Raw genomic sequence first — 10,821 nt, forward strand, 5'->3', positions numbered from 1 at the left:
GTATAAGACTAGATGTCTTTATATTCCAAGTTTGACAACATTAAGTTGCAGCAGAATTTTCAGAATTTGGAGCCCGCTCGATCGGGTGACTTTTGCGGATCGAGCGCGGCCTGTGAATTTCCAAAGCAGAGAAGTGAGTTTTTGGGCTCGCTCGATCGGGTTATTTCCACCGATCGAGTGAGACCAATATGGATTCAGACCCGAGAGCTGGACTTTCTTGCCCGCTCGATCGGGTGAATTTACCCGATCGAGCGAGGTGCTAAGATTTTAAAAAAAAAATTTTAGCTCTTGGTTTGAATATTCTTTTATTGTTCGATTAATTGTTTATTAATCGTTAATTGCCCTAAGATGAGATTAGCAACCCGGGTCCCCACATCAAGCATCTCATAAGCCTGTTCAGGAAATTTAGAAAATATTGAACCTCCAGCTGCAGCATCCACAGAAATTCTCGTAGGGCCATTCAAACCATTGTAGAATAACTCAATCTGTTCCCAATCCGGAAAATTATGGTTTGGACACTTCCTAAGCAACTCCTTGTACCGCTCCAAAGCTTCATAAAGCTGCTCATAATCTTGCTGTTTGAAAGTTGTGATCTCAATTTTTAGTTGGGCAGACTTGGCAGGAGGAAAGTACTTAGCCAGAAATTTAGATGTCATGTCTTCCCATGTAGTGATGCTCCCTAGAGGTAGTGACTGCAACCAACTGCGAGCATTGTCCCTAAGAGAGAACGGGAACAATCGTAGTCTAATGGTGTCCTCAGTAACACCATGAATCTTCACTGTGTCAGCAATCTCCAAAAAAATACGCAGGTGCAAATTTGGATCTTCAGTAGCTGCACCGTTAAACTGATTCTGCTGCACCATATTAATCAGAGTTGGCTTCAACTCAAAATTATTCGCCGTGATGTTCTGCCGAGCTATCCTAGAATAATGAGAATTGATCACCGGTCGAAAGTGATCTGTGATCGGCACCGGAGCATTATTGACAGCTCTTTCCCTTTATTCAGCCATTTGTTGCAACTCTTCTTTTCTAGCTTTTCTCAAAGCTTTAGCAGTTTTCTCGATTTCCTGATCATAGAGCAGTGAGTCGTAACTTTGGCTTTTTTGCATAAACTGCATAGACAGGGAAAATTTTAAAATTAAAACCAACAAAATAAAATAATATGCTCTAAATCAAAATTAAGACTAATTAGCACAATTTAATATAAATCAAATAAAATTCAATCCCCCGCAACGGCGCCAAAAACTTGTTGCGTGTTTTTCGCTCGCAAGCGCACGATGTCAAGTTATAATATAGGACTTAAGTCCAAGTCGATCCCACGAAGAATGAATAAATGATATTATATCAAATATTTGCAACTAATAAAATCTTAATCCTATGTAGAGCTACGGGAATGATTTGAGTTATATCAAACTAAAATTTGCAAGAAACAAAAATAAATAACCACGAGTTCACGAGATGAAAATTCAATAAGCGATGAATGCTAGAGGTTCGACTTCACTTGACTGTACACAACAATTTATTTCTAATGATTGTTCAATTATAAAATCTTATAGTTTATTAGCCAAGAATTCCTATTATTTCCTGCTACCTCTCTCGAGTTTCAAGCAGAAATTCGTATGCAATAGCAAACTCAATATGTCTATCTAAGTTTGACTATTAAATCCGATAAATGGCACGAGAATTCTTCTAATGACTTCTATGGAGTTATATGCCTCTCAAACAGTATAAACACCAAAGATGTATTTTCCTATGTCGTATTCAAAATCTCCTCTCTCGAGTGATAGATTCTAAATCAATTATCATTCAATCTATGGCCAGTAAATTGAAAGCATTAAAATCAGGAAAAAACAAATAAACTGTGCGAATAATTCAAATATATAAATCAAAATATCTCAATCATAGTTTCCAGTCAAGATCCGTCTACCTCTAAACAAAGAAATTAGTTCATAACAAATTCAAAGATCAAACAAAACTTGTTCTTCAAATAATCCATCAAACTAGAAAATTGGAGTTTAAAGGAAAACTAGAACGAAGTAAAATTAAGCTTTTCCGTCGCCGGATGCCGTCGTCTTCCGTCTTCGTATCAAATTCTCGAGCTCTTGTTCACTTCAAAAATCTCAATAGCCGTATCTATGCTCTGAAAACTCTCTAAGCCCTCATCTCTAAACCCTCGTATCCCCCATTATAAGTTGTAAAATTCCTTTTTAAACTCGATTAGAGACTTTCCATATTTTTGGAGACTACGCAGCGCTGGAGCGCTAATTATTCGGCGCTGGGGCATTACTTGTTCTTCCATTTCACCATCTGCACAGCAGTTTTGTAAAAATCATTACTCAAGTTCTAGCCGTCGGATCAAGCTAAAATTTTGACAAAAACTTAAAACCATCCTAAAATTCAATTTGAACGGTGAAGATCGGATTTGGATGTCTGTAACATTCCCAGTAATTTTTTAAAGTTTCCTGTCCCGTAATTCCTTTTTCCGTCTCTTCTCGATACTTTTCTTCAAATCCTTGCATTTAACACAAACAACAACAAATACGCATAAAATCCACTCGATACATAAAAAAATCCAAGTCAAATCATATGCAAATTAAATGCATAAAATGCACTTATCAATATTTTAAATGTTTTTATATTTAATATTTTACTTAATTTTTCTTATTTTACTTTTTTAAGCTCAATATATTTTTATAATGATAAAAATATCATATTTAAAGTATTAATTTTATAAAATTTTAATTTTTTAATTTTTTTTAAAAAAAATCGGTTATTTCGGTCGGTTAACCGAATTAACCAATTTTTAATTCGGTTCGGTTCGGCTAACCAAAATGCAATTCGGTTAATTCGGTTCGGTTTCTGACCGAATTAACCGAATGCTCACCCCTAGTACTAGTGATCAAGAACAAGAAGCTGATGCAATCTTTTTTAGTTTCTGAATGCAATTTTTAGTATTGTTTAAATCTGATCCCAACAATCTCATTCTAAATTCCTTGTGATATCTAACTTCGAATTAAAAAAAAAAACAAAAAAAACGACGAGTTTATATGTATCATATCCTTGTGAAAGGTATGTGCATGTTATATGGGAAAAATTATTTCAAAATCTGGTGCAAACTGCAAACACAACATCAATATAATTTACACGTATGCCAAGAGAATCTACAAATGCAAATTTTTTTTAGCATTGGAATCAAAACTTCTTCTGGACTTCTAGACGGACTTCTAGACTGGAAGCATCACCTCAATCCGCCTATGATTTCTATGGCGTGTATAATCCCTCATATTGATCAAGAATCGGATGACTCGAACTTGAAGACGACTATGGAGCCATTCACTGACTTCCCTCGATGCAAGGTCCAAAAGTCCACTGGCTTAATCACGTTAAGATAATTAAATCATGTGATTTAATGCATGTTATTTAGTATGCTTAATTGTTATGTTTAATAAAGTGAATTATTTGAATGCCTGAAATATTATGTAATCTGTATGATTTTAAAGTTTTCATGTTGGAATTAATCTTGGGTCGCAGGAACGAGTCTAGCCTTGAAACGAGTTAAGAAAATATTTTAAATTAAGTTTAAAGGGATGCAATGTATTTTTATTTAATTGAGAGAGTAAAATTTTTAAAAAAATTTTAAATGTAACTAATGGGCCGTGCTAGAGCCCATTAGTCACAAAAAAAATAAGCGTTCAGAATTTTATTCTGAACTCTCATTTGAACTCTCCCTTTTCTTAACTCAAAATCACTCTCAAACACTGCAATCTTCGGGCTAGGGTTCTTCCACTTCTCAAGGCTCGATCGTTCTGCAGTCCAGGTTAATCTCAATCAAACAATTCAGGCAAGTTTTCATCGGTTTGAACCCATTCAAGAATATAGCTATTTTAAATATTTAAACCTTATGTTGAATATTGTTGATCTATGCATATTTCTTGATGTTTCATGAATATATATGATTAATTGTGAAACGTGAGGAGTTTCTGATGTTTTCGGTACAAGTTTGATGAGTTGTAAGGGCTTAGATGTTTGAAATCCAAGTTTTGAGTTTGAGTGTGTTGGGTATGTATTTTTTATTCAAATCTTTGAATTAATGGGTTGATGAATGAGTTTTGAGGTGTTATTTGAAGGTTTATCAGAGTTTTGAATTGTTTTTCCAAGGTTCAAGAAGATTGGCCGAATTAGGAACCCAAAAATTTGATTTTCGTGAAAGCTGTTCGCAGGCCAAAATTTTTATTTCGCGAATGTCCAGACCCTGGAAGGAGGTCCAGAAGGGGGTTCGGGTGCCCTCTGTCCCTAAAAATCGAAATTTTGTTGTGCACATATGTTGGCACGGGGTCCGTGCCCCATCTGGACACGGGTCCGGACAAGGGTCCGGAATGCCGCTGTCCCAAAATTTTTAACCTTCATTTTAAGGATACTAAATTCATGTTCATGTTATTTTAAGATGTCTTAAGTATATTCAGGAGGTTTTATGCAAACATTTCAAGTTTTGAATGTCTGTGACGGATGGAACGACTCACGTGGACCAAATATACTTTGTAATGTAAGTTATGTTTTCAACCTTCATGAAAACTATTTTTTTCATGAAAATCATGAAATGTAGGAAGTATTTTATGCATGAAGGGTTCTCACATTGGTTTATGCATGCACGATATTTTTTATGAAAGTTCATGATGATGGAAGAATGACGATGATATGTATGAAGCATGATATGTTATGATGTATGAAAAATATTTTGATGACTTATGCATCTTGTGGTGATTACATGGGGTATGCACTTCGGGATGAGCTCCGGAGCGGCTATCCAAACATGGCTCACGGGATGGTTATACGGGGTATGCACTTCGGGATGAGCTACGAAGCGGCTATCCAAAGAATGAAAGTTACGGGCGTAATGACATATGCTTGTTGATCAACAGGAAACTATGAATGGCTTGTTATGCATTTTCTTGCTGAGTCTTTCGACTCACTATACTTTAATGATGCAGGTAACGAGGATGTGGATGCTTTTATTGATGATTATGTGGGCGAACATGAAGAAGAGGTAGGGATCGGTCCGACGGGCAATGCATGAGTGTGAATGCTTTAGACTGGAAGATGTTTTAAACATTTTTATTTGATGAGAGGCAAACAAATTTTTAATCTTATGTTGATGGCCATGTTTGGCAAATATTTTTAAATGCTATTTTATTTTGTGCACTTATTATACGCTATTTTTATTAATGAAGAATATTCTTCCGCAAAATTTTTATTTTTACCAAATTTTTAAGTATGTATGTTGAGTAACGCTCCGATGTTCGATCTTAGAAATTGGGACGTTACACTCGAAATTCTCCGGCGCAGAGGACACATCAACTCAAAACCGGATACCACGAAACAGAGAACATACAGAACCGGACTAACGGAGTCTCGGAGCATGAGAGAGACTAATGAAACATAAGTAAATAGCCAACACACAAACACGCAATGATTCAAGACATTATTATAGGTGGATGATCTCAACTCACACTTGAGCCGACTGAAATACACGAGAAACAGCAAAGAAACGAGTGCAGAACAAATGGTTTTCGGGTTGGTATCTGAAAGAACATGTTGTGCACATGTCTAGGGGAGTTCACGGTTCGGATAACCGCCCCATCCGAACCGAAACCGAAAATTCGGTTCGATTTTCGATTTTTGGATTTCCGGATTTTCGGTTTTTCGGTTCGGTTTTTTTCGCGGTTAACCGAACCGAACCGAAAAACCGTTTTTTTTTTTTGCTTTTATTTTTGAATTTGAATTTTTTAAATTACTTATCTAATTAGTCAAACATACTTGAATTGTGGATTCAACTTGAAAAATGTATTGATTTAGTGATTTTAAAAAATATTGATTTTTGAAATAGAAATAATAAAAAATTAATGAAGTTATTTTATTATATTATATATACATATATTTGCATTATATATTATATTATTTTTATAAATTCATAAATTATTATTATTGAAATTATAAACTTTAGCAATTTTTTGTTCTAAGTGCAATATTTTCAAATATATTTTTCGAAACATTAAATCACAAAAATTTTATTTAACCATTAATTTTTTCCAAAAAAATCATTCCAATAACTAAAAATATTTCGTTTTTTTTAAAAAAAAATTATTTTAATTTTTTTTACAAAAAACCGATTTTTAGAAAAAAAAATTTGCGAATTTTTTTTTAAAAAAAACCGAAAAACCGAAAAATCGAACCGAAAAACCGAAATAATTTCGGTTAAAAACCGAACCGAACCGCCCAATTCGGTTCGGTTTTCGGTTTGGCTTTTCGGAGAACCGAAATTTCGGTTCGGTTCGGTCCAAACCGCCCGAATGAACACCCCTACACATGTCTTTTAAATTATTTCCTTATTGCATTTAAATTCCATATTTATAGTTTTGCCTTTCTTAGAACAAGTTTTAAAATTGGTAATATCAGATATATATTGATTCGAAATATTTGATTATGATGATATATTGTTTCCATGCTTTGTAGGTCCTTATTTATGGAAACATATTGAAGATCTATTTATAGGAGTGCTTGGACCGATCAGAGAAAGAACAAGAGAGACAATCAAGAGAGAAGAGAGTGAAACGTAGAGAGCAAAATACATAGAAAAAGTACTGCAGAAATTCTAGAGTATTGAAGATCGATCATTGAAGAATTTCTGAAGAGATACTACTGCTACGTTGTGTTGCCGAGTAGTGTTGGAAACACTGAAGAACACACGAGTGAAGTGTTGTTTTGAAAGTGGTTCTTTGGTTTTCGTTTTTCGGTTTAGAACTTCCTATTGGTTTATTATTCTAGTATTACTAGTTTTTAGGAAGTTTTTTATTTTCTCAATATGTTGAGAAAAGTAGATTTTTCGTAAAACAATCACTAGTTGGTTTTTGTAAATTGATTTGATTTTCTAGTGATTATTTCGCCATGAGGCATTGTACAGTACTTAGTACTTGTGCATAAATATCTGTGTGTTATTTACTTTTACTGTTAGTTAATTATTCTGCTGCATAGTGTTATCATGAAGTGTTGACAACACTGAAAGATAACACACACTCGAAAAGTTTTCTGGTATTTCTGTGATTTCATACTGTCCAAACCTTACAATTGGCGTCAGAGACATTCACTTGAAGATACTAAGTGTGATTCTATTTTTGTGTTTGACAGGACATCACAATGGAGATACCTTACTCAGGAACTGCTCAACGTCCTCCAATCTTGTATGGATCCAACTATTCTATCTGGAAAGTTAGGATGCGTGTCTACATCAAATTGATTGATGAAAAGGCATGGCAGCGTGTGCTACAAGGATGGAATCCACCAAGAAGAATTGATGGAGAAGGAGACTTTCCACTCAAACCAGAAACAGACTGGAATGCCGATGAGACTGCTGCTTCGAATATGAACAATAAAGCCCTTAATGCTATATTTACTTCTCTTGATTCTAATATGTTTTCACTAGTCACTAACTATGTATGTGCTAAACAGGCTTGGGAAAAACTTCAAATGCACTGTGAAGGATCCGATAGTGTGCGCCGAACCAAAAGAAGGATTCTCACTACTCAGTTTGAAAATCTGAGAATGGAAGAAAGTGAGACAATCGATGATTATGAGCACCACTTGAGGAAGATCGAGAATGAGGCAATTGATCTTGGTGATGCTATTTCAAATGAACGTTTAGTAAGCAAAGTTTTGAGATCACTGCCTGAAAGATTTCAAATGAAGATTTGTGTCATTGATGAATCAAAAGACACATCAATTCTGGGATTGGATGAATTGATGAGTTCACTTCGAACATATGAGTTAGAGATGAATTTTTGAAAAAAGGACAAAGGTAAGTCTATTGCACTTCAAGTTTCTAATGACTCATACAATGATTTTGTTGATCTGACACAGGGAGTCAATGAATCTGACATAGGAGATGATTCCATCGCCTTTCTTACCAAGCAATTTGGTAACTACTTGAAGAGAATGAGAGATTTTAAGAAACCTGGTCAGAAACCTAAAGTTTTGAATGCTCCTACTGTTGGAAAACCATTGAGGATTTGCGGACCAGAACAGAATACCATTCCTTCAAAGAGTCAAAATCACTTTCAGAATGAAGGAAAAATACTGAATATCTCAAAGAATTTTGAGTCTGTGAAGTGTCATGAGTGCACAGGCTTTGGTCACTTTGCTAATGAGTGTCCAACAAGAATTCGCAAAGGAATGTATGCTTCCCTAAGTGATGATGAAGATGAGAAAGGAACAGAACAAGGAGAAGAAGAGACTCACAATGCCCTTTCAGTTTTGGTGATGCAGAAGAAACACAGTGCTATCACAGGTGTCACAACACTGACCAAAAAGTACTTTGTCTGAATGCATCTGTTTCTGGAGACTCAAATCAGGAAGCTGGTGAAGTAGAACTTTCTTGGGATAATGCTCAGAAGATGTATGAAGAATTGTATAATGACTGGATATTAAGGAACAAGACAAATTCTGCTTTAACAAAGGAGAACAGTGAACTAAAAGCTTCAGTGGCTAGACTTGAAGTTGTTCTGAGAAAGAAGGATTTAGAACTAGGCAAGGTCAAAGAAGAGCTTGGAAGAGCCAATGCAACTCTCGCAAAGTATAATTCAAGCAAGACCAAGTTGGATTCAATTCTGATGATGGGAAAAGATGATAGAGCTGGTCTAGGATTTCATAATAGCAAGTTTGAAGTTGGGGAGTCATCAAAAACTATTTTTTTCCAAAAAGAACAGTAAATCTGCTAGCGTTCCTATTACAATTCCAAAGGAAAAACCAATTCCATTGAAGGCACAAGCTCCTGTTCAGAACAAAAAGCAAAGGAAGCGTAGGTTTGTTTGTCATTACTGTCACAAGCAAGGTCACATCAAGTCTTACTGTTTCAAACTCAGGTATGACTATATGTACTGGAATTCTAGGCAAGAACTGTCATCAGTGTTGCCAACACTGAACCAGAACACTGCCAGGAGGAAAAATATTGAGAAACAGGTTTGGGTACCAAAAGCTAAATCCAGTTGTAATGTTGTTTATACTTCCTTAAAAACTAATGTTGCAGGTCATTGGTACTTCGACAGTGGTAGTTCACGCCACATGACAGGATTGAAGAAGTATCTTTCTGACTATGTTGGACAGGATAAATGAAAAGTGACTTATGGAGGAGGAACCAATTGAAAGATTGTTGGAAAAGGAACTTTGAATGTAGAAGGACTGCCTAAGTTTCACAATGTTCTACATGTTGAAGGATTAAATGCTAATCTTATTAGCATTAGTCAACTTTGTGATGATGATCTTTATTTTAAATTTGATAAGAATTTATGTCAAGTATTTGATAAGAGTAATTCGTGTGTTTTGACAGGGTCTAGATCATTGGACAACTGTTATCAACTTGGAGAGGAACTTGCTTACAAATTCACCAAGGTTGATGAATTTAATTTATGGCATCAAAAGTTGGGACATGCCAACTTCAAAGCAGTGAAGAAATTAAGCCAGTATCATGCTGTACGGGGAATGCCAAATCTAACTTCTGGAGTTTCATATGTGTATGGAGACTGTCAAAAAGGTAAGCAAACTCGTGTGTCACATCCAGTGTTACAACACTGTGGGACAACACGATGTCTTGAACTCCTACACATGGACTTAATGGGACCTATAGAGGTTGAAAGTTGTGGAGGTAAGAGGTATTCATTTGTGTGTGTTGATGACTTTTCAAGGTACTCATGGGTAAGTTTTCTAAGAGAAAAGTCAGAAACATTCGAAGCTTTCAAAAAATTGATAAAACAGATTACTAATCTGTATGCTTTGAAGGTTATCAGGATTCGAACCGAACATGGTAAGGAATTTGAAAACTCATTGTTTGATCAATTTTGTGAAAAGGAAGGTATATCACATGAATATTCAGCACCTAAGACACCTCAGCAGAATGGCATTGCCGAAAGGAAAAATAGAACTCTACAAGAGATGGCAAGGGTTATGTCAAGCTCCAAAAATATTGCAAAAAGATTTTGGGCTGAGGCTTTAAATACTGGATATCACATATCCAATAGGGTGTATTTAAGGAAAGGTTCTACTATGACTTCCTATGAAATTCTCATGGGAAAGAGGCCTAACCTTAAATATTTTCATATTTTTGGATGCATATGTTATGTTTTGAATGACAGGATGCAGTTGGCTAAGTTTGATTCAAAAAGCGATAAGTGTTTATTTCTTGGATATGCTTTAAATAGTTGAGCTTATCGTGTATTTAACTTGAGAACTAAAACTATCATTGAATCTATTAATGTGGTATTTGATGATTATGCAGATCTGAAGGGAAAAACAATTGAAGACAATATTGATGATCTGCTAGATACTGTCTCTTCACAGACTGATTCCAGTGTTGTCAATAGTGTTGTCCCTCCTAAAAAATCACTGTTGTGAAATTTCCTCGCAAGTGTACGAGTGTCAAGTTTTAATATAGTGAATAATTCAGATATCGATCCCACAAGGAGTAAAATGAAAATATTTAGTACTTGTAATTAGAATAGTCTAAACTTTATCTAGAAAATCAATAATCAAGAATTTTGCAATAAAAATAAAATAATTAAGAGATTTAAAAGCACGCACACAACTTTTAGATTAAAAATCAATCAGAGAATAACGGTCTAGAGGTATAGATTTCACCTGGTTTCAACAACAATCAATCCTAATTAATTAATCTTCATGAATTCTAATCAATTAATAACCAAGAACACTTACGTATATTATTTCCCTCTCCCGAGCAACAAATAATGTTTATCAACTACAATTAAATTCCAATATCCC

At 35.0% G+C, this 10,821-nt stretch overlaps 1 non-coding gene across 1 annotated transcript; it reads left to right on the forward strand.

Annotated features, from left to right (window-relative positions):
- Nucleotides 1-501: 501 nt before the first annotated feature.
- LOC140894089 (small nucleolar RNA R71) lies at nucleotides 502-608 on the forward strand. The gene has a single exon (XR_012153640.1). It is a non-coding gene; the product is annotated as a small nucleolar RNA R71 (small nucleolar RNA).
- The last annotated feature ends 10,213 nt before the right edge of the window (nucleotides 609-10,821 follow it).

The sequence above is a fragment of the Henckelia pumila genome, chromosome 3 (genome assembly GCF_033568475.1).
Source record: "Henckelia pumila isolate YLH828 chromosome 3, ASM3356847v2, whole genome shotgun sequence".
In the NCBI taxonomy this organism is placed as follows: domain Eukaryota; kingdom Viridiplantae; phylum Streptophyta; class Magnoliopsida; order Lamiales; family Gesneriaceae; genus Henckelia; species Henckelia pumila.